Below are 25,627 nucleotides of genomic sequence, written 5' to 3'. Positions count from 1 at the left end.
AAGGCCATCTGTTAGGGCACCAAGGCCATCTGTTAGGGCACCAAGGCCATCTGTTAGGGCACCAAGGCAATCTGTCAGGGCATCAAGGCCATCTGCCATGGCACCAAGGCCATCTGTTAGGGCACCAAGGCCATCTGCCAGGGTATCTACTAGGTCACCAAGGCCATCTGTTAGGGCACCAAGGCCATCTGTTAGGGCACCAAGGCCATCTGTTAGGGCACCAAGGCCATCTGTTAGGGCACCAAGGCCATCTGTTAGGGCACCAAGGCCATCTGCTAGGGCACCAAGGCCATCTATTAGGGCATCAAGGCCATTTGGCACTTCAAGTGCCCAATCTGTCCAGGGCACCAAGGCCATCTGCTAGGACACCAAGGCCATCTACTAGGGCACCAAGGCCATCTACTAGGGCACCAAGGCCATCTGTTAGGGCACCAAGGCCATCTGCTAGGGCACCAAGGCCATCTGTTAGGGCACCAAGGCCATCTGCCAGGGTATCTACTAGGTCACCAAGGCCATCTGTTAGGGCACCAAGGCCATCTGTTAGGGCACCAAGGCCATCTGCTAGGGCACCAAGGCCATCTGCTAGGGCACCAAGGCCATCTGCCAGGGCACCAAGGCAATTAACCAAAATAGCTAATTAAATGAACTTTTCTTTAGCTGTTCTGTAAGGGAAAACATAAGAGCATGTAAATGTACGAAAATAATTAGCCTACATGTCGAAGTGTAGGTGATATCGTGTACATATTGGTTACAGCTGGTCATAACCAGACCGATGCTGACATGAGGGATACGCCTGAAAATTTGGCCAAACTTTTCATTTCATTACATATACAGTACCAGCCAAAGGTTTGGACACATTATCATTCAAGGGTTTTTCTTTATTTTTACTATTTTCTACATTCTAGAATAATAGTGAAGACATCAAAACTATGAAACTATGTGGGAACACCTTCAAGACTGTTGGAAAAGCATTCCAGGTAAAGCTGGTTGAGAGAATGCCAAGAGTATGCAAGCTGTCATCAAGGCAAAGGGTGGCTACTTTGAAGAATCTAAAATCTAAATATATATTTTGATTTGTTTTTCACTTTTTTTGGTTACTACATGATTCCCTATTTGTTACTGCACAGTTTATTATTCCACAATGTAGAAAATAGTAAATAAATAGAAAATAAAGAAAAACCCTTGAATGCGTAGGTGTGTCCAAACTTTTGACTGGTACTGTAATTAGGCTAAACACCAGTCATGTTTAACAAATGTAGGATCATTATTCTGCCCTACCAAACAAAAAGGCAGTTTTTGCTCACAGTGTGGAACTGAGAAAAATGTGCTTTTATTTACCTTGGTTACACAGTAAACCTCATGCAGTTACTGCTAACATGACCCTCATTTTCTCCAAAACACAATACAATAGAGGCAGGATACTTGTCCACATGATTAAGCATGTTTTCAATGTAGCAAAAATGACATTAGCTAATTTCCGACCAAATGAGCAGTTACTGCTTTTTTGCTTGGTAGGGCAGTATTAATATCTAAAGGCCTGATTCTGTCGACATACTTGGGGCCCTGTTTGTTCAGATAGGAGATAAAGGCCAGAGCCTGTTGCACACTGCAACATCACACGCCTTGCCATCTGAGCGGTGGCTGTCAACATTTTGAAACCATTTAACCATAAACGTAATGGTTTTGTCATTTTTATGGGGCATGTCTTACCATGTTCCGACCATGGGAATGTTGGGGCGATTATTTTAACACTTCCTCATATGCCAGTGGAACCAGTATTTCTCTCATGTTGTCATCTTCCCTTCGTTGTCCAGCAGCCAAAGACACAGTCCTAGTCATATTAACAACCCATGCTTGTTGTTGCATCTTTAGATCTTCCCTCTTTCTACATTGATGAAGGGCATTTTCATCTCTGTCATATGAAACTGCTCACATTTGCAGGACGCTTTTGAGAGCAGTGTTTAACTTCTAATTGCATTTTGGAACATTCATGCTTATAACCTGCTGCCATGTGCAGATTGCTGCGATTATAATGTGAAGAAATAGCATAATAGTTTAATAACATTTTAAGCTAAACGTTCTGATCTGTTGCGTCAGGGTTATTGCTGTTCACAGTGGTTGTAGTAACTATTATCACTAATATATAGTGAACACTCTTAGAAAAGGGTTCCAAAAGGGTTCTTCTTCCCAATAGGAGAACTCTTTTTGTCCTAGAGTATATTTGGAATATGTATTTATCGCACAGAACGACAAGCTGAACAATAGAATAGGTCAACTTCTGTAAAATTGGGGAAAGTAGAGTGACATAGGCTAGTGCTTTTGCTGTTCGTTACTCATCTTGTTGTCTGACAAAGTAAATGTGGACAGTTCTTCTACCATCTCCAATATGCACCTTGGAATTCAACGTGCGCTGTTGCATCCCCGATGTCTGTCTTCACTAGTTGCCTACTTCGAAGTTGCGACTCCTGTGAGAAGGGCATGAACACGTGACTGTCATTGGCTAAGAAGAATTGCGATATCTGAGAGAGCCATGTGAGTGAGAGGAACGAAAAGTAAATGCCGGGTTGAAATTCGAGGACTGAGCCTGGCTAGCTGGTTTTAGCCTGGCTAGCTGGTTTTAGCCTGGGTAGCTGGTTTTAGCCTGGCTAGCTGGTTTTATTCTGGCTAGCTGGTTTTATTCTGGCTAGCAGGTTTTAGCCTGGCTAGCTGGTTTTATTCTGGCTAGCTGGTTTTAGCCTGGCTAGCTGGTTTTATTCTGGCTAGCAGGTTTTAGCCTGGGTAGCTGGTTTTATTCTGGCTAGCAGGTTTTAGCCTGGGTAGCTGGTTTTATTCTGGCTAGCAGGTTTTAGCCTGGCAAAATAACATAGCAAGGTAGCTGGCTTTTTTAGCTTCACACATCTCCATGTGAAATGTATAATTTTAATTAACTAGGCAAGTCAGTTAAGAACAAATTCTTATTTTCAATTATTTTATATGACGGCCGAGGAACAGTGGATTAACTGCCTGTTCAGGGGCAGAACGACAGATGTGTACATTGTCAGCTCGGGGGTTTGAACTTGCAACCTTCACTGTTACTAGTCCAACACTCTAACCACTAGGCTACGCTGCCACCCAGGAAAATATTCTTATACTTGCCGGTGTAACCTCAAACATTATCCCAGTTTGATAAGCTGCTTGTGTATTCATTCCCATATCAGCTGTAAAGAATAGAACGTCATCATGTTTTGTTCACAGAGAAAAAAGCTCCTGGCTAGCTGGTTGGCTACAGTAGGTTCTACCATTCCACAATAGCCTGTAATTACCAGTTATTACTTCTAAACAAAATACCTTTTTGGGTGGATTTATGTTGTTTGGTATGCTGTTTGAACAGTCGCTGAGATTATATTTGGTTATCAATGAAAAACTGGCTACTTTGATGAATAGCATGGGCGGCAGGTAGCCTAGCGGTTAAGAGTGTTGGGCCAAGTAACCGAAAAGTTGCTGGTTTGAATCCCCGAGCTGGCAATTTGGGAAAAGAATCTGCTGCTTTGCCGTTGAGCAAGGCAGTTAACTCTCAACAACAACTATTCCCCAGGCGCCGAAGACGTGAGGTTGATTAATGCAGCCCCCAGCACCTCTCTGATTCAGAGGGATTGGGTTATATGTGGAAGATATTTCGGTTGAATGCATTCAGTGATGCAACAGACTAGGTATGCCAATTCCTTTTCTATAGCCTATAGATCAGATCAAGGAACCAAGCGACAACACTGCCCCTATGACTATAGAAAATTAAGTTGACTGCTGGAGGGTATTACAAGGATCCACTACTTTTGTGACCAACAATTACAAGGAGCTGCTACTTTTGTGACCAAAAAACGACATTGCAACACTCCAAATCTTGTATATGCATAGAGCTTGTAGTAAGCTTAAGCAGGTAGACAGTCCCCATAGCAGGACTAACTGTAATCAACAACTTGAGAGCCTAATCAGCATTCTGCCCTAATCTGGAACAATAAAGGCCTTGATTGATGGAATGAATCGTTATCTGCCCTGGTCTGCTGGGAGTAAAACCCAACAGAGACGGGTATCTGGCTTTGCTGCTACATTTGTTTCTACTTGCGTCTCGGACGGGTTGCTTGCAGGCAACTGCTCTGGCTCCCACTCATTCATCTTAGAGATGAATTAAATGTGGACACTTCAAAGTACTTCCACACATAAGGGCCCCCAGGGCAGCATGCATTCTAACTGTTTAAAATGGAAAGGGACTATCCATCACTGAGTCAGTTTGTGTTTGTGTGTGTGTGTGTGTGTGTGTGTGTGTGTGTGTGTGTGTGTGTGTGTGTGTGTGTGTGTGTGTGTGCATGGGGAATTGTGTCCTAGGGAGCGGACGTGTGTATGTGTGCATGTACTGTAAGATGCACAGACAAGATAAATGCCCAGACACATAGACTACTGATAAACCAATATCATAAAATGTAGCTAACCCTAACCTTAAATTAAGACTAAAACAATTTTTACAATATAGACTTTGGAGCTGGCCTATCTAGGGGGAATTGCTCAGTTCTGCCTCCAGGGCAGCTCATGACACTGAACTTCAACATTGTTTAGGGAGGAGAAAAGTATCCAGGTTTTGGCATGTACAGTGGGGCAAAAAAAGTATTTAGTCAGCCACCAATTGTGCAAGTTCTCCCGCTTAAAAATATGACAGGCCTGTAATTTTCATCATAGGTACATTTAAACTAAGACAGACAAAATGAGGGGAAAAAATCCAGAAAATTACATTGTAGGATTTTTTATCAATTTATTTGCAAATTATGGTGGAAATTAAGTATTTGGTCACCTACAAACAAGCAAGATTTCTGGCTCTCACAGACTTGTAACTTCTTCTTTAAGAGGCTCCTCTGTCCTCCACTCGTTACCTGTATTAATGGCACCTGTTTGAACTTGTTATCAGTATAAAATACACCTGTCCACAACCTCAGACAGTCACACTCCAAACTCCACTATGGCCAAGACCAAAGAGCTGTCAAAGGACACCAGACACCAAATTGTAGACCTGCACCAGGCTGGGAAGACTGAATCTGCAATAGGTAAGCAGCTTGGTTTGAAGAAATCAACTGTGGGAGCAATTATTAGGAAATGGAAGACATACAAGAACACTGATAATCTCCCTCGATCTGGGGCTCCATGCAATATCTCACCCCGTGGGGTCAAAATGATCACAAGATCGGTGAGCAAAAATCCCAGAACCACACGGGGGGACCTAGTGAATGACCTGCAGAGAGCTGGGACCAAAGTAACAAAGCCTACCATCAGTAACACACTACGCCGCCAGGGACTCAAATCCTGCAGTGCCAGACGTGTCCCCCTGCTTAAGCCAGTACATGTCCAGGCCCGTCTGAAGTTTGCTAGAGAGCATTTGGATGATCCAGAAGAAGATTGGGAGAATGTCATATGGTCAGATGAAACCAAAGTATAACTTTTGGTAAAAACTCAACTCGTCGTGTTTGGAGACAATGAATGCTGAGTTGCTTCCAAAGAACACCATACCTACTGTGAAGCATGGGGGTGTAAACATCATGCTTTGGGGCTGTTTTTCTGCAAAGGGACCAGGACGACTGATCCGTGTAAAGGAAAAATGAATGGGGCCATGTATCATGAGATTTTGAGTGAAAACCTCCTTCCATCAGCAAGGGCATTGAAGATTAAACGTGACCTTTCAGCATGACAATGATCTCAAACACACCGCCCGGGTAACGAAGGAGTGGCTTCGTAAGAAGCATTTCAAGGTCCTGGAGTGGCCTAGCCAGTCTCCAGATCTCAACCCCATAGAAAATCTTTGAAGGGAGTTGAAAGTCCGTGTTGCCCAGCAACAGCCCCAAAACATCACTGCTCTAGAGGAGATCTGCATGGAGGAATGGGCCAAAATACCAGCAACAGTGTGTGAAAACCTTGTGAAGACTTACAGAAAACATTTGACCTCTGTCATTGCCAACAAAGGGTAGACAACAAAGTATTGAGATAAACTTTTGTTATTGACCAAATACTTATTTTCCACCATAATTTGCAAATAAATTCATTAAAAATCCTACAATGTGATTTTCTGGATTTTTTCCCTCATTTTGTCTGTCATGGTTAAAGTGTACCTATGATGAAAATTACAGGCCGCTCTCATATTTTTAAGTGGGAGAACTTGCACAATTGGTGGCTGACTAAATACTTTTTTTGCCCCACTGTATTGTGTGTGTGTGTGTGTGTGTGTGTGTGTGTGTGTGTGTGTGTGTGTGTGTGTGTGTGTGTGTGTGTGTGTGTGTGTGTGTGTGTGTGTGTGTGTGTGTGTGTGTGTGCGTGCGTGCGTGTGTGTGTGTGTGTGCGTGTGTGTGTGTGCGTGTGTGAGAGAGAGAGAGAGTTAGGCAGTCTCCGCGGCAGAATCATCTGTCAGCAGCCCCCTAAGACCCAGGCCGTCAGGACTGTGCCCAAGTCTGTAATGGGATGTTTTTGTTGTGCCAGCGGATCACTCTCATCCTGTGTTCTGGCCCACAGATCAAAAAGACTGGTCTGTATAGAACTGGCTACAGAGCAGTCATGCATACACAGTGAGGGACGGGGGGAGTAAGAGAGAGAGAGAAAAAGAGAGAGAGAGAGAGAGAGAGAGAGAGAGAGAGAAGTGAGAGAGAGAAAAAAGGTAGAGGTAGACAAAGAGAGAGAGAGAAAGGTAGACAAAGAGAGAGAGAGAAAGAGAGAGAGAGAGAGGCAGACAAAGGGAGAGACAGAGGCAGAGAGAGAGAGAGGGAGAGCGAGAGAGAGAGAAATAGAGAGAGAGAAAGGCAGACAAAGGGAGAGACAGAGAGGCAGAGAGAGAGGAGAGAGAGAAAGGTAGACAAAGGGAAAGAGAGGAACGAGAGGAGAGAAAGAGGAGAGAAAAATGTATACAAATGGAGAGAGGAGAGAGAGAGAGAGAGAGAGAGAGAGAGCAAGAGAGCGAGAGAACACCGTTCAAATTGAAGCTAATGCAGAACAATGCGAAATTCATGAGAAGTTGAATGGATTAGGAAGAGCTATAAAGGACAATCAAAGTCCATTGGACCCCCCAATTACTGACCAGGAGCTATTTAAGAAACTTTAGGCCCTCAAATGTAAAAAAGCATGCGGACCTGATGGCATCCTGAATGAGATGCTCAAACTCACTAGTGCAAAATGTCAATTGTCTGTATTAAAACTGTTTTATTTGATCCTGAGTGTAGGTTATTTCTCTGATATCTGGAATCAAGGACTCTTTTTTTAGAACAGAGACAAATCTGACCTTAACAATTACAGTTGCATTTGAGTAAACCTTAACATGGGGAAGGTTTTCTGTAGTATTACAACTGCAAGAGTTCTAAACCACCTTAAATAAGCACAATGTCTTGAGTAAAAGACACATTTGATTTATAAAATAAACAACGCACGACTGATCATATTTACACCCTACACACCCTGATAGATAAACACGTCCTCCAAAATAATACCAAAATATACGCATTCTTTATCGACTTTCAAAAAGCATTTGATTCTATTTGGCACACAGGACTGTTGTACAAAGTTATTGAAAGTGGTGTAGGGGGTAAAACATATGACATAATTAAATCAATGTTTACTGGCAATACGTGCAGCATCAACATTGGCAATAAAATAACAGAATTCTTTAACCCGGGGCGGGGCCATCGCCAGGGTTACAATCTGAGCCCTGCACTCTTCAATATTTACATCAACGAATTGGCCACTGTTCAAGAAAACTCCTCAGCCCCTGGTGTTAGTCTCCACAATTCAGAGGTTAAATGCCTGCTCTTCGCAGGTGACCTAAGCCTACTGTCACCCACAGCACATGGCCTACAGCAGAGCCTGGACCTGCTAGAGCAGTACTATCAGACCTGGGCCCTGGCAGTAAACCCCAAAAAGACTCAATTATTTTTGAGAGAAGATCCAGATCTCAGGGAATTAGACCAAAGTTCTCAATTGGTACAAAATATACAGAGTACTGCACACACTGCAATTAGTTAGGTTGAAAAAATAACTGGACACCTTGATGAGGCAGTGAATGAACTGAGAGAGAAAGTACGCAGGGCATTCGACGCCATTATAAAAAACACATTCAAATTCAAATCCCTATTCAAATGTGGCTGAAACTAATTGAATGTGTCATTGAACCAATTGTACTTTATGGCATCGAGGTGTGGGGTCTACTTGCAAAACAAGATTTCACCAAATGGGACAAACACCCCACTGAAACCCTGCATGCAGAGTTCTGTCGACTCCATGGCTAATTGGAGAGCTGACCCCACCCCCTCGTCAAGACGCAGCTGTCTCCAATTACCCATTCATTCTGAAGCTATATAAATGCCAGTGTTCTGTACAGGAGAGAGAGATTTACTGGGAGGTCATTAGAGAGATTTTGCTAGAGAGATTTGCTGGGAGGTCATTGCAGGGAGGTCATTGCAGAGATTTTGCTAGAGATTTTGCTGGGCTGAGAGTTGGTATGTTTTGTGAGTTTGTTGCTCAGATAGAGCTTATTTGATGTCCTTTGTTTCTTAGTTTTGTTTGTGAAATTGTTTAATATTCTGTTTCATTTGTTCCCAGGGGGGAAGGGGAAGGCACCTAGGGAGTGCTTAGGCAAGAGGCCCGCGGGCATACATATACCCGTAGCATATTCGCTGTCTAGGCACACTAGGTAAGACCTGGGCGGACCACCCCCTTGTATTTTGGTTAGGGCACCAGGTGGTGCTAAATTAGGTAAGTAGTGGGTAGGCAGGTAAGATAGGAGAGGGGGGGCTTTGAGATTTACTTCTTTGCTTTGGTTCCGTCCAGCCCCCTTTCCCCATATTACCGTGTGAAGGAATAAAGTCCTGGTAAACGGTACCACATTCTGCCTGTTGTCATTCTTTCTTGCACCTACAGTCCATTTTTCACTTCACGGAGAGTTTAGTTGTAGCAGGGTGTTGCGTTCCCTCTTCATAGAGGCGTGCGTTACACATGGTTACTGACCAAAACCTTAGAAAAACCTTGACAAAATAATGGCTCCGTGAGCACAGCCTTGCCATTGAGATGGGTAGACACAGGAAAACCTGGCTCCCTGTAGAGGAAAGGCTGTGCAACCACTGCGAAACAGCAGGACCTGAGACAGCTGCATACCAACATGTTTCAAGCAGACCACCATAGTCCCTGTGCCCAAGAACACAATAGCAACCTGCCTAAATGACTACAGACCCGTAGCACTCACGTCCGAAGCCATAAAGTGCTTTGAAAGGTTGGTAATGGCTCACATCAACACCATTATTCCAGAAACCCTAAACCCACTCCAATTTGCATACCGCCCAAACAGATCCACAGCTGATGCAATCTCTATTGCACTCCACACTGCCCTTTCCCACCTAGACTAAAGCAAACACTTATGTGAGAATGCTATTCATTGACTGCAGCTCAGCGTTCAACACCATAGTGCCCTCGAAGCTCATCACTAAGCTAGCAATCCTGGGACTTAACACCTCCCTCTGCAACTGGATCCTGGACTTCCTGACGGGCCACCCCCAGGTGGTGAGGGTAGGTAGCAACACATCTGCCACGCTGATCCTCAAAACTGGAGCTCCCCAGGGGTGCGTGCACAGTCCCCTCCTGTATTCCCTGTTCACCCACGACTGCATGGCCAGGCACGAGTCCAACACCATTAAGTTTACAGACGACACAACAGTGGTAGGCCTGATCACCGACAACAACGAGACAGCCTATAGGGAGGAGGTCAGAGACCTGGCCGGGTGGTGCCAGAATAACAACCTCTCCCTCAACATAACCAAGACTAAGGAGGTGATTGTGGACTACAGGAAAAGGACGACCGAGCACGCCCCCATTCTCATCGACGTGGAGCAGGTTGAGAGCACCAAGTTCCTTGATGTCCACATCAACAATAGACTAGAATGATCCAAACACACCAAGACAGTCGTGAAGAGGGCACGACAAAGCCTATTCCCCTTCAGGAAACTAAAAATATTTGGCATGGGACCTCAGATCCTCAAAAGGTTCCACAGCTGCACCATCGAGAGCATCCTGGTTGACAAATCCTGGTTGTATCACTGCCTGGTACGGCAATTGCTCGGCCTCTGACCGCAAGGCACTACAGAGGGTAGTGCGTACAGCCAAAAACATCACTGGGGCTAAGCTGCCTGCAATCCAGGACCTCTACACCAGGCGGTGTCAGAAGAAGACCCTAAAAATTGTCAAAGACCCCATTCACCCCTGTCATAGACTGTTCTCTCTACTACCGCATGACAAGCGGTACCGGAGTGCCAAGTCTAGGACAAAACGGCTTCTCAACAGTTTTTATCCCCAAGCCATAAGACTCCTGAACAGGTAACCAAATGGTTACCCGAACTATTTGCATCGTGTGCACCCCCCAACCCCTCTTTTTACGCTGCTGCTACTCTCTGTTTATCTATATATGCATAGTCACTTTAACTATACATTCATGTACATACTACCTCATTTGGGCCGACCAACCAGTGCTCCCACACATTGGCTAACCAGGTTATCTGCATTGTGTCTCACCACCCGCCAACGACTCTTTTACGCTTCTGCTACTCTCATCATATCATATGCATAGTCACTTTAACCCTATCTTCATGTACATACTACCTCAATCAGCCTGACTAACCAGTGTCTGTATGGAGCCTTGCTACTTTTATAGCCTTGCTACTGTATGTAGCCTCACTACTTTTATAGCCTTGCTACTGTATGTAGCCTCACTACTTGTATAGCCTTGCTACTGTTATTTTTCAGTCTTTTTACTGTTGTTTTACTTCTTTACTTACCTATTGTTCACCTAATACCTTTTTGCACTGTTGGTTAGAGCCTTTAAGTAAGCATTTCACTGTAAAGTCTACACCTGTTGTATTCAGTGTGACACATACACTTTGATTTGATTTCCTGAAAAAATGTCCAACATTTAAAACAATTAGAGAGTATCATTACCCCAAATTTCAAACCCTTATTCAAGGTTTCAAAGACCTCTCTGATGAGAGTAGGCTACCCGTCCTGTTGGAGGAGGACACAGAGAGCTGTGGGTTGGCAGCACACTACATTCCTGCCTGCCAGAAGATGAGAGACAGTGTCTGACAGACCAACCAACCTGCACATATCCTCTATGCTCAAAACATCCAATCAATCAGAATAAACCAAATTACAACACAGTCAAAACAAAACTACATTGCTTATTGGGAAACACAAACACAAAGCAAAATGCAGTGCTATCTGGCCCTAAATCAACAGTACACCGTGGCTAAATATTTGACCATGGTTACTGATCAAAACCTTAGAAAAACCTTGACAAAGTACAGGCTCAGTGAGCACAGCCTTGCCATCGAGAAGGGTAGACACAGGAAAACCTGGCTCCCTGTAGAGGAAAGGCTGTGTAACCACTGCAGCACAGCAGAACCTGAGACGGAGCTGCATTTCCTGACAAAATGTACAAAATATAAAACAATTAGAGAGTGACATTTTCCCAAATTTGAAACCCTTATTCAAGGGTTCAAAGACCTCTCTGATGAGATTAGGCTACCCGTCCTGTTGGGGGAGGACGTAGAGAGCTGTGGGTTGGCAGGGCACTACAATGCTGAGGGACAGTGTCTGACAGACCAATCAACCTGCACATGTACTCCACTCTATGCTTATTGTTATTGTTGAATGTATGGTTATTTTGACCCTTGGTTATTGTTGTTACTGTTGTCCCGTTGACAATTTTGATTCTCATTTTGATTTATTTTTATATTGTAAATATCCAAAATAAGCTTTGGCAATATATGTACATTGTTACGTCATCCCAATACAGCGAATTGAATTGAATTGAAAGATGAGACAGACAGAGAGAGAGAGAGAGGTAGACAAGGGGAGAGAGAGGAGAGAAAGAGAAAGAGAAAGAGAAAGAGAAAGAGAGAGAGAGGGGGGAGAGAGAGAGAGAGAGACAAGGGGAGAGAGAGGAGAGAGAAAGAGAAAGAGAAAGAGAGAGAGAGAGGGACAAAGGGAGAGAGAGAGAGGGGGGGAGAGAGAGAGAGAGAGAGAGAGAGAGAGAGAGAGAAAGGGAGACAAAGGGAGAGAGAGAGACAAAGGGAGAGAGAGAGAGGGGGAGAGAGAGAGAGAGAGAGAGAGAGAGAGAGAGAGAAGGGAGACAAAGGGAGAGAGAGAGACAAAGGGAGAGAGAGAGAGAGAGAGAAAGGGAGACAAAGGGAGAGAGAGAGAGAGACAAGGGGAGAGAAGGAGAGAGAGAGAGAGACAAAGGGAGAGAGAGAGAGAGAGAGAGAGAGAGAGAGAGAGAGAGAGAGAAAGGTAGACAAAGGGAGAGTGATCCATCTCTTTGCAGTAGACTGACTGACTGAAAGGCTCTGTGAGTGAGCAGTCACTATTCACACACACAGGGGGATTTGGGTCCATTATTCCACACAGGGCTATTTGGGTCCATTATTCCACACAGGGCTATTTGGGTCCATTATTCCACACAGGGCCATTTGGGTCCATTATTCCTATTTAGGACTAGGTGAGGGGAAAAGATAAAAACAGTGGTAAAAAGAGAGTCAAGTGGGACTTGGAGAGGGATCCTCTGTTCCCCTCGCACCAATTAGTGATGGTGGCAGTAAAATATTGTCTCTAGTTGTAGGACTGAAGAGGAGAAAGAGAAGAGCTGCCATGTCACAGCCTGAGCCATAGACTCTGGCCACAGACAATGTGTGTGTAATTCACAGCCCAATGCCAGTCAATGTGATGACAATAGGACACGTACAAAACCTTGAACAATCTGACTAGAAACAAAGGATAGAGGGAGTGGACTCCCTGGCGTGAACCCACTGGTAGGGCCCTGTAAAACCTGTGTTTCAGAGAATGGGGACGGAATCATGGATTCCAGACATTAAAACGGAATTCAACAATATTCAAAATGTATTGAACTTAGTAGGAAATCAACTAAATGTTTGGAACTTATTAGAAAATGCATTATTTCACAAGTTTAATCATAAGACATGAACAAACTCATAATGATTCGTATTTTCCTGCAACGGCACAGGAATGCTCGTTTGTGTTTGTGTGTGTGTCTACACTTTGTGTAGCCGTTAGTAATAACGCTAATGATAACCTTCTTCTGGTATATGGAAAGGCTTTCACAAAAACCTTCCCAATTAAATGTTAACTATAAAATGGCTACCTGGCAGAATTATATGATTATTTGCGTCAATCCAGTGGCCATTTGATTTGCAAACTCTGCAATCACATGAGCGTTACAGAAAATTTGCTAACCAGACAACAGTCTCTTGCTGGTGCATTAAAAGGTAACCACAGTCCAAAAACCACAGAAAAACATAAACCTGGAAAAACAAAATGGAATCAGTCAAAAGAGTAAACAGATTTGTTTGGGCTCTACACTGGCCTCTAACAAATAAACCAGTGGTTCTTCTGTTGTGAGAAGTGGACAGTGGCTCGCTCCGATAAGGGTCAGTGGTGAACTCATCTCCCAGCTAGCGCACAACCAATCAACCAACCAATAAACCAACCAACCAACCATGACCTCATCAACATCAGCTCAGCCAAGCTGGCCAAATTAATGATAGTCATTGTGATGAAGCCAAATGCCCAGAGAGGACAAATGGAGTCCAGTGTGCTGTCTCCATCAGCCCAGTGGTCAAGCCTAGCAGGAGGCACAGCAGGAGGGGAGAAGGGTTGAGCATTTTATCTCAACCGGAGAGGGGGAGTGATGGGCAACGGCTTAGTTTTCAATACAGTTCCGATTGCCTCGCCATCATCACATTAATTTCTTTTACTCCCACAATTACACTTTTGTTAAAAGTGCCTGAAATAGAATAGAAGGGAGAAGATTGTTTTATGTTGACAAATGTTTGATGTGGCATAGACAAATGTAGGACTAGGGAAGGTTTGTACAGTACAAGTATGTTGTGGATGAATGCCGCCGTTTGAAATGTCATGGGAGATCTAGGGTCTAACGCTTCAGCGCCAAACAATCTTAGGTGGTTGCTGAATGACTCAATAACTGTCATTACTTGATAAGCTATATGTATTATTTCATTGTGTTGTTTCGATTGTTCCGTACTCAAAAGACTTCTGAAGAGTTGTTATACTCCAATTACAAACACTGTGCTTATGCAGCCCATCATAATGATATGAATCAATCTCCAGTGTGTTCTGTCAGTGTAACAGGTAAACCCCAAGGTCTCTCCAAGCTGTTGTACTAGGTCTGAGCTGGATGTCTGAGTGTAGTATTGCAAAAACATCTCTTCACCTCAACAGGGTGAAAATTCTGCAGACATGATTGTCCTCATCTCTGAAAGTTTTTTCCTCCAACCACCGAGAGGGTTTTTCTCCAAGCATCAATATGCTTTAGGGTAGTGGACAAGCTCAATAAAAGGCACATGGGTGTGTACACACCACACACACAAACACACAGCCACAAATTCACTTCCAATTTGGAAGGAAGGCAAGAGGGAAGGAAGAACACTGAACCAGATGTAATTACAAAAGACGATAGAACTGCTCCAAGTCTATGACCCACATGGAGGAACTATGTCATCGCTTATCAGCCCGGCACAGAATGGGAAAATCTGGCAGTGTGCTTGCCTGCTCTATTCAAATGTGACACTATGCAAGATGGCGGGGACATTTCTTTTCGAGGACACCAGATGTAGAAATTGTCCCTCCTTCATTCCTGGGAAAACAGTTTCTTTACAGTAATAAACAACTTTGGATGTGACATTCAGGACTTGGCTATATACAAGGGTTGCTATTACAGAGTAATGATAACTTGGCTATATACAAGGGGTAATATTACAGAGTAATGATAACTTGGCTATATACAAGGGGTACCAGTACAGAGTAATGATAACTTGGCTATATACAAGGGGTACTAGTACAGAGTAATGATAACTTGGCTATATACAAGGGGTACCAGTACAGAGTAATGATAACTTGGCTATATACAAGGGGTACCAGTACAGAGTAATGATAACTTGGCTATATACAAGGGGTACCAGTACAGAGTAATGATAACTTGGCTATATACAAGGGGTACCAGTACAGAGTAATGATAACTTGGCTATATACAAGGGGTACCAGTACAGAGTAATGATAACTTGGCTATATACAAGGGTACCAGTACAGAGTAATGATAACTTGGCTATATACAAGGGGTACCAGTACAGAGTAATGATAACTTGGCTATATACAAGGGGTACCAGTACAGAGTAATGATAACTTGGCTATATACAAGGGGTACCAGTACAGAGTAATGATAACTTGGCTATATACAAGGGGTACCAGTACAGAGTAATGATAACTTGGCTATATACAAGGGGTACCAGTACAGAGTAATGATAACTTGGCTATATACAAGGGGTACCAGTGCAGAGTAATGATAACTTGGCTATATACAAGGGGTACCAGTACAGAGTAATGATAACTTGTCTATATACAAGGGGTACCAGTGCTAAATTGATGTGCAGGGTTACGAGATAATTGAGGTAGATATGTACATAGAACTAGGAATAAAGTGACAGATAGTAAATCGCAGCAGCAGTGTATGTGATTAGTTCAAAAAGTTAGTGCAAAAAGGGTCAATGCAGATAGTTAAATAGTTAAGCAAATATATACCCAGCCTAGCTATTTAGCAGTCTTGTGGTTTGAGGGTGGAAGCCGTTCAGGGTCTTGTTGGTTCCAACAGCGTCTTGCGGTAGGGTGCCAAGCAGTTGCCATAACAAGCGGTGATGCAGCCAGTCAAGATGCTCTCGATGGTGCAGCTGTAGAACAATCCGAGCAAGACAACAATAACTCTCTTGAGGAGCCATGAAAAAGCGTGAAATTTTCTGGATTTGTACAACTCTACGTGTGTATCAGGATTTACGTTATGAAAACGTGGCGCCGTACAATTGACCGGCAGCATTTTAATTTACCGGACATTTGAGAAGTTTTCCGGACCCATATGCATTGGGATGCGCAACCTGATGAGGGCGTCCGCCCACGGTGCTCAGAATGACAGAAATCACATTACGATTATGGTAATTCATATTTTAACGGATCATTTAAATCGAGGATGCAATGATGCGTGTCGTTGCTGCACACATTGAAGATGTTAGAATAACGGTCCACATGGACTTTTCCTCAGCCAACAAGACGAGTAACGAACAGCAAAATCACGAGGCTGTGCATAGGCGGAGCATGAGTACCACGTTGGGGAAGCACATTTTCATCATAAAAATCCTCTTTAAGAATAAAGCATTCCATGCATCATAGCATTTACAACTATTCCTAATGTGATCAGTAGATTGGATAGTCGTAATTTAGGCTAATAATATAACTCAATCACTGTTCGCAAAAAATACTGTTCAATGCATGGCTGAGTGGATATAGTGTAGAGGTCTGGCTGAGTGGGTATAGTGTAGAGGTCTGGCTGAGTGGGTATAGTGTAGAGGTCTGGCTGAGTGTGTATAGTGTAGAGGTCTGGCTGAGTGGGTATAGTGTAGAGGCCTGGCTGAGTGGGTATAGTGTAGAGTGTAGAGGTCTGGCTGTGGGGGTCTTTAGTGGGTATAGTGTCGTGGTCTGACTGAGTGGGTATAGTGTAGAGGCCTGGCTGAGTGGGTATAGTGTAGAGGTCTGGCTGAGTGGGTATAGTGTAGAGGCCTGGCTGAGTGGGTATAGTGTAGAGGCCTGGCTGAGTGGGTATAGTGTAGAGGTCTGGCTGAGTGGGTATAGTGTAGAGGCCTGGCTGAGTGGGTATAGTGTAGAGGTCTGGCTGAGTGGGTATAGTGTAGAGTCTGGCTGAGTGGTCTGACTGGCTGGGGGTATAGTGTAGAGGTCTGGCTGTGTGGGTATAGTGTAGAGGCCTGGCTGAGTGGGTATAGTGTAGAGGTCTGGCTGAGTGGGTATAGTGTAGAGGTCTGGCTGAGCGGGTATAGTGTAGAGGCCTGGCTGTGTGGGTATAGTGTAGAGGTCTGGCTGAGTGGGTATAGTGTAGAGGCCTGGCTGAGTGGGTATAGTGTAGAGGTCTGGCTGAGTGGGTATAGTGTAGAGGCCTGGCTGAGTGTGTATAGTGTAGAGGCATGGGCTTAAGGATATATCAGATACATTTCTTCTTTCTTTGCATGGGAACAACATATTTCATGCAATTCTACTACACTTTATATGACTGGCGACATTAGCAGAATTTTTTTACACGACAATTTACTCTGCTTCCTGACACTGACGAACAGATCAATAAAACAATATTGTCCATATAATAGGCCTACGAGACGGGGAGAAACAAATATTATATGACGTCCATCTATACCGTAGGAGAAATAGAGCGTTGTGAGCGTTGTGTCAGTAACCGAAAGCTTGCTGGTTCGAATCCCTTAGCTGACAAGTTAAAAATCTGTCTTTCTGCCCCTGAGCAAAGCAGTTGACCCACTGTTCCCCGGGAAGCTGTCATTGTAAATAAGAATTGGTTCTTATTTAGTTCAGATTTTTAACTTGTCAGCTAAGGGATTCGAACCAGCAAGCTTTACTTCCGGCGCCGACAGAGATGGCCGCCTCGCTTCGCGTTTCTAGGAAACTATGCAGTTTTTTTTTTTTTACGTGTTATTTCTTACATTAGTACCCCAGGTCATCTTAGGTTTCATTACATACAGCCGAGAAGAACTACTGTATATAAGATCAGCGTCAACTCACCATCAGTACGACCAAGAATATGTTTTTCGCGACGCGGATCCTGTGTTCTGCCTTACAAACAGGACAACGGAATGGATCGCATGCAGTGACCCAAAAAAACGACTCCGAAAAAGAGGGAAACGAGGTGGTCTTCTGGTCAGACTACGGAGACGGGCACATCGTGCCCCACTTCCTAGCATTCTTCTTGCCAATGTCCAGTCTCTTGACAACAAGATTGATGAAATCCGAGCAAGGGTAGCATTCCAGAGGGACATCAGAGACTGTAACGTTCTGTGCTTCACGGAAACATGCTCAATGGAGAGACGCTATCCGAAGCGGTGCAGCCAACGGGTTTCTCCACACATCGCGCCGACAGAAACAAACACCTTTCTGGTAAGAAGAGGGGTGGGGGTGTATGCCTTATGGCTAACAAGGCATGGTGCGATGAAAGAAACATACAGGAACTCAAATCCTTCTGTTCACCTGATTTAGAATTCCTCACAATCAAATGTAGACCGCATTATCTACCAAGAGAATTCTCTTCGATTATAATCACAGCCGTATATATCCCCCCCCAAGCAGACACATCGATGGCTCTGAACGAACTTTATTTAACTCTTTGCAAACTGGAAACCATTTATCCGGAGGCTGCATTCATCGTTGTTGGGGATTTTAACAAGGCTAATCTGAAAACAAGACTCCCTAAATTTTATCAGCATATCGATTGCGCAACCAGGGGCGGAAAAACCTTGGATCACTGTTACTCTAACTTCCGCGACGCATATAAGGCCCTGCCCCGCCCCCCTTTCGGAAAAGCTGACCACGACTCCATTTTGCTGATACCTGCCTACAGACAAAAGCTAAAAAAAGAAGCTCCCACGCTGAAGTCTGTCCAACACTGGTCCGACCAAGCTGACTCCACACTCCAAGACTGCTTCCATCACGTGGACTGGGACATGTTTCGTATTGCGTCAAATAACAACATTGACGAATACGCCGATTCGGTGTGCGAGTTCATTAGAATGTGCTTTGAAGATGTCGTTCCCATAGCAACGATTAAAACATTCCCTAACCAGAAACCTTGGATTGATGGCAGCATTCGCGTGAAACTGAAAGCGCGAACCACTGCTTTCAATCAGGGCAAGGTGTCTGGTAACATGACTGAATACAAACAATGCAGCTATTCCCTCCGTAAGGCTATCAAACAAGCTAAGCGTCAGTACAGAGACAAAGTAGAATCCCAATTCAACGGCTCAGACACAAGAGGCATGTGGCAGGGTCTACAGTCAATCACGGACTACAGGAAGAAATCCAGCCCAGTCACGGACCAGGATGTCTTGCTCCCAGGCAGACTAAATAACTTTTTTGCCCGCTTTGAGGACAATACAGTGCCACTGACACTGCCTGCAACGGAAAAATGCGGTCTCTCCTTCACTGCAGCCAGGGGGGGGGAAACATTTAAACGTGTTGACCCTAGCAAGGCTGCAGGCCCAGACGGCATCCCCACCCATGCCCTGAGAGCATGCGCAGACCAGCTGGCTGGTGTGTTTACGGACATATTCAATCAATCCCTATACCAGTCTGCTGTTCCCACATGCTTCAAGAGGGCCACCATTGTTCCTGTTCCCAAGAAAGCTAAGGTAACTGAGCTAAACGACTACCGCCCCGAAGCACTCACTTCCGTCATCATGAAGTGCTTTGAGAGACTAGTCAAGGACCATATTACCTCCACCCTACCTGACACCCTAGACCCACTCCAATTTGCTTACCGCTCAAATAGGTCCACAGACGATGCAATCTCAACCACACTGCACACTGCCCTAACCCATCTGGACAAGAGGAATACCTATGTGAGAATGCTGTTCATCGACTACAGCTCGGCATTCAACACCATAGTACCCTCCAAGCTCGTCATCAAGCTCAAGACCCTGGGTCTCGACCCCGCCCTGTGCAACTGGGTACTGGACTTCCTGACGGGCCGCCCCCAGGTGGTGAGGGTAGGTAACAACATCTCCTACCCGCTGATCCTCAACACTGGGGCCCCACAAGGGTGCGTTCTGAGCCCTCTCCTGTACTCCCTGTTCACCCACAACTGCGTGGCCACGCACGCCTCCAACTCAATCATCAAGTTTGCGGACGACACAACAGTGGTAGGCTTGATTACCAACAACGTCGAGACGGCCTACAGGGAGGAGGTGAGGGCCCTCGGAGTGTGGTGTCAGGAAAATAACCTCACACTCAACGTCAACAAAACTAAGGAGATGATTGTGGACTTCAGGAAACAGCAGAGGGAACACCCCCCTATCCACATCGATGGAACAGTAGTGGAGAGAGTAGCAAGTTTTAAGTTCCTCGGCATACACATCACAGACAAACTGAATTGGTCCACTCACACAGACAGCATCGTGAAGAAGGCGCAGCGCCTCTTCAAACTCAGGAGGCTGAAGAAATTCGGCTTGTCACCAAAAGCACTCACAAACTTCTACAGATGCACAATCGAGAGCATCCTGGCGGGCTGTATCACCGCCTAGTACGGCAACTGCTCCGCCCTCAACCGTAAGGCTCTCCAGAGGGTAGTGAGGTCTGCACAACGCATCACCAGGGGCAAACTACCTGCCCTCCAGGACACCTACACCACCCGATGTTACAGGAAGGCCATAAAGATCATCAAGGACATCAACCACCCGAGCCACTGCCTGTTCACCCCGCTATCATCCAGAAAGCGAGGTCAGTACAGGTGCATCAAAGCTGAGACCGAGAGCCTGAAAAACAGCTTCTATCTCAAGGCCATCAGACTGTTAAACAGCCACCACTAAAATTGAGTGGCTGCTGCCAACACACTGACACTGACTCAACTCCAGCCACTTTAATAATGGGAATTGATGGGAAATGATGTAAATATATCACTAGCCACTTTAAACAATGCTACCTTATATAATGTTACTTACCCTACATTATTCATCTCATATGCATACGTATATACTGTACTCTATATCATCGACTGCATCCTTATGTAATACATGTATCACTAGCCACTTTAACTATGCCACTTTGTTTACATACTCATCTCATATGTATATACTGTACTCGATACCATCTACTGTATCTTGCCTATGCTGCTCTGTACCATCACTCATTCATATATCCTTATGTACATATTCTTTATCCCCTTACACTGTGTATAAGACAGTAGTTTAGGAATTGTTAGTTAGATTACTTGTTGGTTATTACTGCATTGTCGGAACTAGAAGCACAAGCATTACGCTACACTCGCATTAACATCTGCTAACCATGTGTATGTGACAAATAAAATTTGATTTGATTTGATTTTTAAATGACTTGCCTAGTTAAATAAAGGTAAAAACATTTTTTTTTTAAATAAACAATGATAAAGAATGAATATGTACAGTGCACACTCACCAGGGATATGGCCAATGCTCTCACCTGTTGTTAATAAGATAGTTAGTGTTGTTTGCACAATTAAATTGAAAATCTTGATAACGAAAAGACAGATTAAAGTGTTTTCGTTGTCTTCTCTTTACAGCAATTTCCTTCCAAACTATATTTTCCCGCGATTGAATGTTGAAATATTGCAAAATGCCTCGCTGGGCCTGTCTACCTACACAGACAGTTGCAACTCAACATTAATCTATTTGGTATTTGCAGCGCATGCTGGCTTTCCTTTCAACTGTAGGCAATGCGATTTAAATCAATCCACAACTAAAAAATGTTTAAGCCTCGGGTAGCTAATGATCCTCTGTGGCCAAATCATGCTTTAGTAGCCTATTTTGAATGATTGGATTCATTTCTGCATAAATAGGAGTAGGCTAATTAGGCTACATAATTATGGCAATTTAATTCAGTTTACTTGGGGAAGGCTTAGCGTCTTATTGACACTCTGCCTATGAGTTCATGTCAATCCACTGTCCCCCATAGTAGAAAACTGAACTTGTCGATAAAGAAATAGCCCAAGCAGACTCTGGGAGAGTTGTGGGACAATAGATCCCAAATTCATACAACCAGAAGGCCTAGGCTACATAAAAACAGAAACTTTAAAAAAGCAATGAATCTGATGCAACAGCTGAGAAAGTTTAGCTTAAAATGTTGAAAAACTATTATTTTTTAACATTATCAGCGCAGCAATGCGAGCAAGGCATATTTTCTGCTTAAAGGCTCTGTATCTGTATCCTGTGCCAATTTTATTCCACAAAATTATGCAAATTAACCCATAGATGGACAAGTATGATCGGTCAAATGTATTTTCATCAACTGGTATTTAGGCAAAATATCATTATTTCACAGTGGGATTTTATAATATTCGGCTGGGCGGTTGTTCGGTGCCAATTTTATTTATCAGCTTTTCTGTTTTGGTTGGGGTAAAAGCCGGCTATTACCGGCTAACGGAAACCCTGGTGTGTATGTATAATCACAGTAGGCTATTGTTGTGTCATGATCAAATGAGCATAGATAGAATACCATACAACACACTTCCATTTATATATGGTTTCAGCTGTTTTTTTATATCAAAATACTGATTCTAACATTGTCAAAAAAATTCTCTGACCTCTAATTGCTAAATACAGTTTCATAATAAATAAAAAAACACCGGTTAAAAAAACCTCTGTGGTACTGGGACGTCCCATGGTATATGCTCAAGTCAAATGGCAAAACATCTCTTTGAATTAAGAAAACATGAGTCAAAAACAAAGGTGATGACTACAGTAAACTTTGCATGGCTCACCCAGCAAAGGGGAGGGAAGATGTCTTCTTCTCTTTTTATAGTGTGGTGAGAGAAGGCAGAAATGTTATTGTTGCTGGCACGAGGTGGGGTAGAATTGACAGGTATTGTCAGTCGACTCAGCGAGTGGCCAGGTAATGAAGAGAAGTCTGCCCCTGACAGGTTTATTGAAAAAGCTGCAGCTACAAACAGCTTGGTCCCACTGCTCTACAACACTGACACACTCCACCCTTTCTCTCTTTAGCCATCTCCTTCTCCCTTCCCCTCTCTCTTTCTGTTCCTTTCTCTTAGTAGGGGAGAGTGGGGTAAGCACTATACATTATGTCAGTGTGTAGGAGAGAGTGGGGTAAGCACTATACATTATGTCAGAGTGTAGGGGAGAGTGTGGTAAGAACTATACATTATGTCAATGTGTAGGAGAGAGTGGGGTAAGCACTATACATTATGTCAGTGTGTGCTCAGTTGGTAAGTACTATACATTATGTCAGTGTGTAGGGGAGAGTGGGGTAAGCACTATACATTATGTCAGTGTGTAGGGGAGAGTGGGGTAAGCACTATACATTATGTCAGTGTGTAGGAGAGAGTGGGGTAAGCACTATACATTATGTCAGTGTGTAGGGGAGAGTGGGGTAAGCACTATACATTATGTCAGTGTGTAGGGGAGAGTGGGGTAAGCACTATACATTATGTCAGTGTGTGCCCAGTTGGTAAGTGCTATACATTATGTCAGTGTGTAGGGGAGAGTGGGGTAAGCACTATACATTGTCAGTGTGTAGGGGAGAGTGGGGTAAGTACTATACATTATGTCAGAGTGTAGGGGAGAGTGGGGTAAGTACTATACATTATGTCAGAGTGTAGGGGAGAGTGGGGTAAGTACTATACATTATGTCAGTGTGTAGGGGAGAGTGGGGTAAGTACTATACATTATGTCAGTGTGTAGGGGAGAGTGGGGTAAGTACTATACATTATGTCAGTGTGTAGGAGAGAGTGGGGTAAGTACTATACATTATGTCAGTGTGTAGGGGAGAGTGGGTAAGTACTATACATTATGTCAGTGTGTGCCCAGTTGGTAAGTACTATACATTATGTCAGTATATAGCGGAGAGTGGGGTAAGTACTATACATTATGTCAGTGTGTAGGAGAGAGTGGGGTAAGTACTATAAATTATGTCAGTGTGTAGGGGAGAGTGGGTAAGTACTATACATTATGTCAGTGTGTGCCCAGTTGGTAAGTACTATACATTATGTCAGTGTATAGCGGAGAGTGGGGTAAGTACTACACATTATGTCAATGTGTAGGGGAGAGTGGGGTAAGTTGAGCCATTTGTTACATTCAGCATCACTCTGACAAAGTAAACGTAATATTCTTTCTAACAAAGTTAAAAACAATAATTTCAGGATGTCAGACTAAGTTTAGCTGCGTACAATTTCTGTACTGAATGAAATATTACCACGTTTTTTCTAAACCATGTCTATCTTTATTTCAAAACAGAATTCAAAACAATCAATTGCTTTTCTGTCTTTTGATAGTTTTAAGCATATTTTAACACAGGCTGAAGACCTTACAAACAGTTCGTACGTTAACACTTAACATAGGCAAGGCCCTGTTACCTCATATACCATTGATAATGCCTTGCATTACACCTGGGAAGAAAACACTTTAATTTGCCATTGGCTCAACCTTTGGCTCAGCTTACCCCATAACCATTTGTTGAACTTACAAAATGCAAACATTTTGACTATATTAGCCCAGACAGCTGCAAGGATGCACTTTCATGCAAGGTTAAGGACCTCATATTGAACCTTATAGAGACCCCAACTGATGTATAGAACAATCTTCAAATGATCTACTTTGGTTAAGATACAAGCATCATGAATTCTCTACGGGTGTCAAACTCATTCCAGGGAGGGCCGAGTGTCTGCAGGTTTATTTCAATTAAGACCTAGACAACCAGGTGAGCGGGGTTCCTTACTAAATAGTGACCTTAATTCATCAATCAAGTACAACGGTGGAAGGAAAACCCGCTGAAACTCTGCCATCCATGAAATGAGTTTGACACAAATTCCTTTGACTTTTTGGACCTACTGTAACTTGTCACTTTTTCCAAGTGGTTTCTTCCTTCACAGACTCCACAAAATGATGACCTCTTCCTACATATTTGGTTAAATTATTCATTTTTGTGTATGGTTTCCTAAAACTAGGGCGGCTCAAATGACCCCACTCTCCCCTATGGCTCTTTCTCTCTATCAATCTCTTTCATCTTATTCTCGCTCAGTTTCTCACTCTTTCTCCACCCTGCTTCTCTCATGGACAAAGCACACACTACAGGAAGAGAGAACTAGAAAATAAAACATTGCTGTTCTACTCCAAGAAGAAAAGAAGAGAAAAGAGCAGGGATAGAGAGAGAACAATAGAGGGTAGTGTAGTGCAGTGTGTTTCCCCCACTGGCTACTCTTTTATAGACAGTCCCTTTGTGATTCATACTCCTCTTTCTCTTATCTAGTTTTTCCAGCAGTCCTGGCAGAGGAGGAAAGAGCCACGGTATGTAAGAGGAAAATGAGGTCTCGCCACAGGCATGAAAACCTCCCCGTCAGGACAGCTCGGGTTCTGGCCCTGCAGGGGCAAGCTGGGATGGGATTGGCAGACAGTGGATTTGCTCTCATAGCTGCTAATGCTATTGGGTTTGATGTTGCTGGGGGGTGCTAGTGTCGACCCAATTAGTGGTCCAAAGATGATCATTTCTTAATCTGATCACAAGGCCTACATACAGTGCAATACATAGGGCTGTAAACGAGTATGAGCAAAAGTTTGGATCAATTCACAATAACCATCCATCCACAATGAATGGATTTTACAACAGGTTTTTCTCCAAGCTCATGGGGTGTGTCTCTTCAAATATACATTCTATGCATTCTATGACTCCAGGATGGTGCTGCTGCAGATGATGATGAAGACGATGAGGAAGATAACTGACAGTGTGAGGACATTCCATTCTTGAAAAGGAAACAGTGAACCGGGTTGCAATAACTTGATTACGCCACTTCCCATGGTCTGAAGAGAAGGAGTGCTTGAGGGGCAGTGAGAAGCTCACTGGAGGTAATCACCATTGGGGTTTGGATAAACTGCACTGTAAAAATGAAGTGCTTTGTAATACTAAAACTAGTCTTAAATGAGACAAAACCTTAACTTTTCTGGAGTATTAAAACACA

The 25,627-nt window shown here is 43.7% G+C and overlaps 1 pseudogene; it reads right to left on the bottom strand.

The window, feature by feature from the left end:
• LOC135507518 (parkin coregulated gene protein-like) overlaps positions 1-4,149 on the bottom strand; it is a 199,267-nt pseudogene extending 195,118 nt beyond the window's left edge.
• Positions 4,150-25,627: the final 21,478 nt, after the last annotated feature.

This window comes from Oncorhynchus masou, chromosome 21, assembly GCF_036934945.1.
Source record: "Oncorhynchus masou masou isolate Uvic2021 chromosome 21, UVic_Omas_1.1, whole genome shotgun sequence".
In the NCBI taxonomy this organism is placed as follows: Eukaryota; Metazoa; Chordata; class Actinopteri; order Salmoniformes; family Salmonidae; genus Oncorhynchus; species Oncorhynchus masou.
The sequence above is the reverse complement of the archived record's forward strand: the minus strand, read 5'-3'. Positions and strand labels throughout refer to the sequence as shown.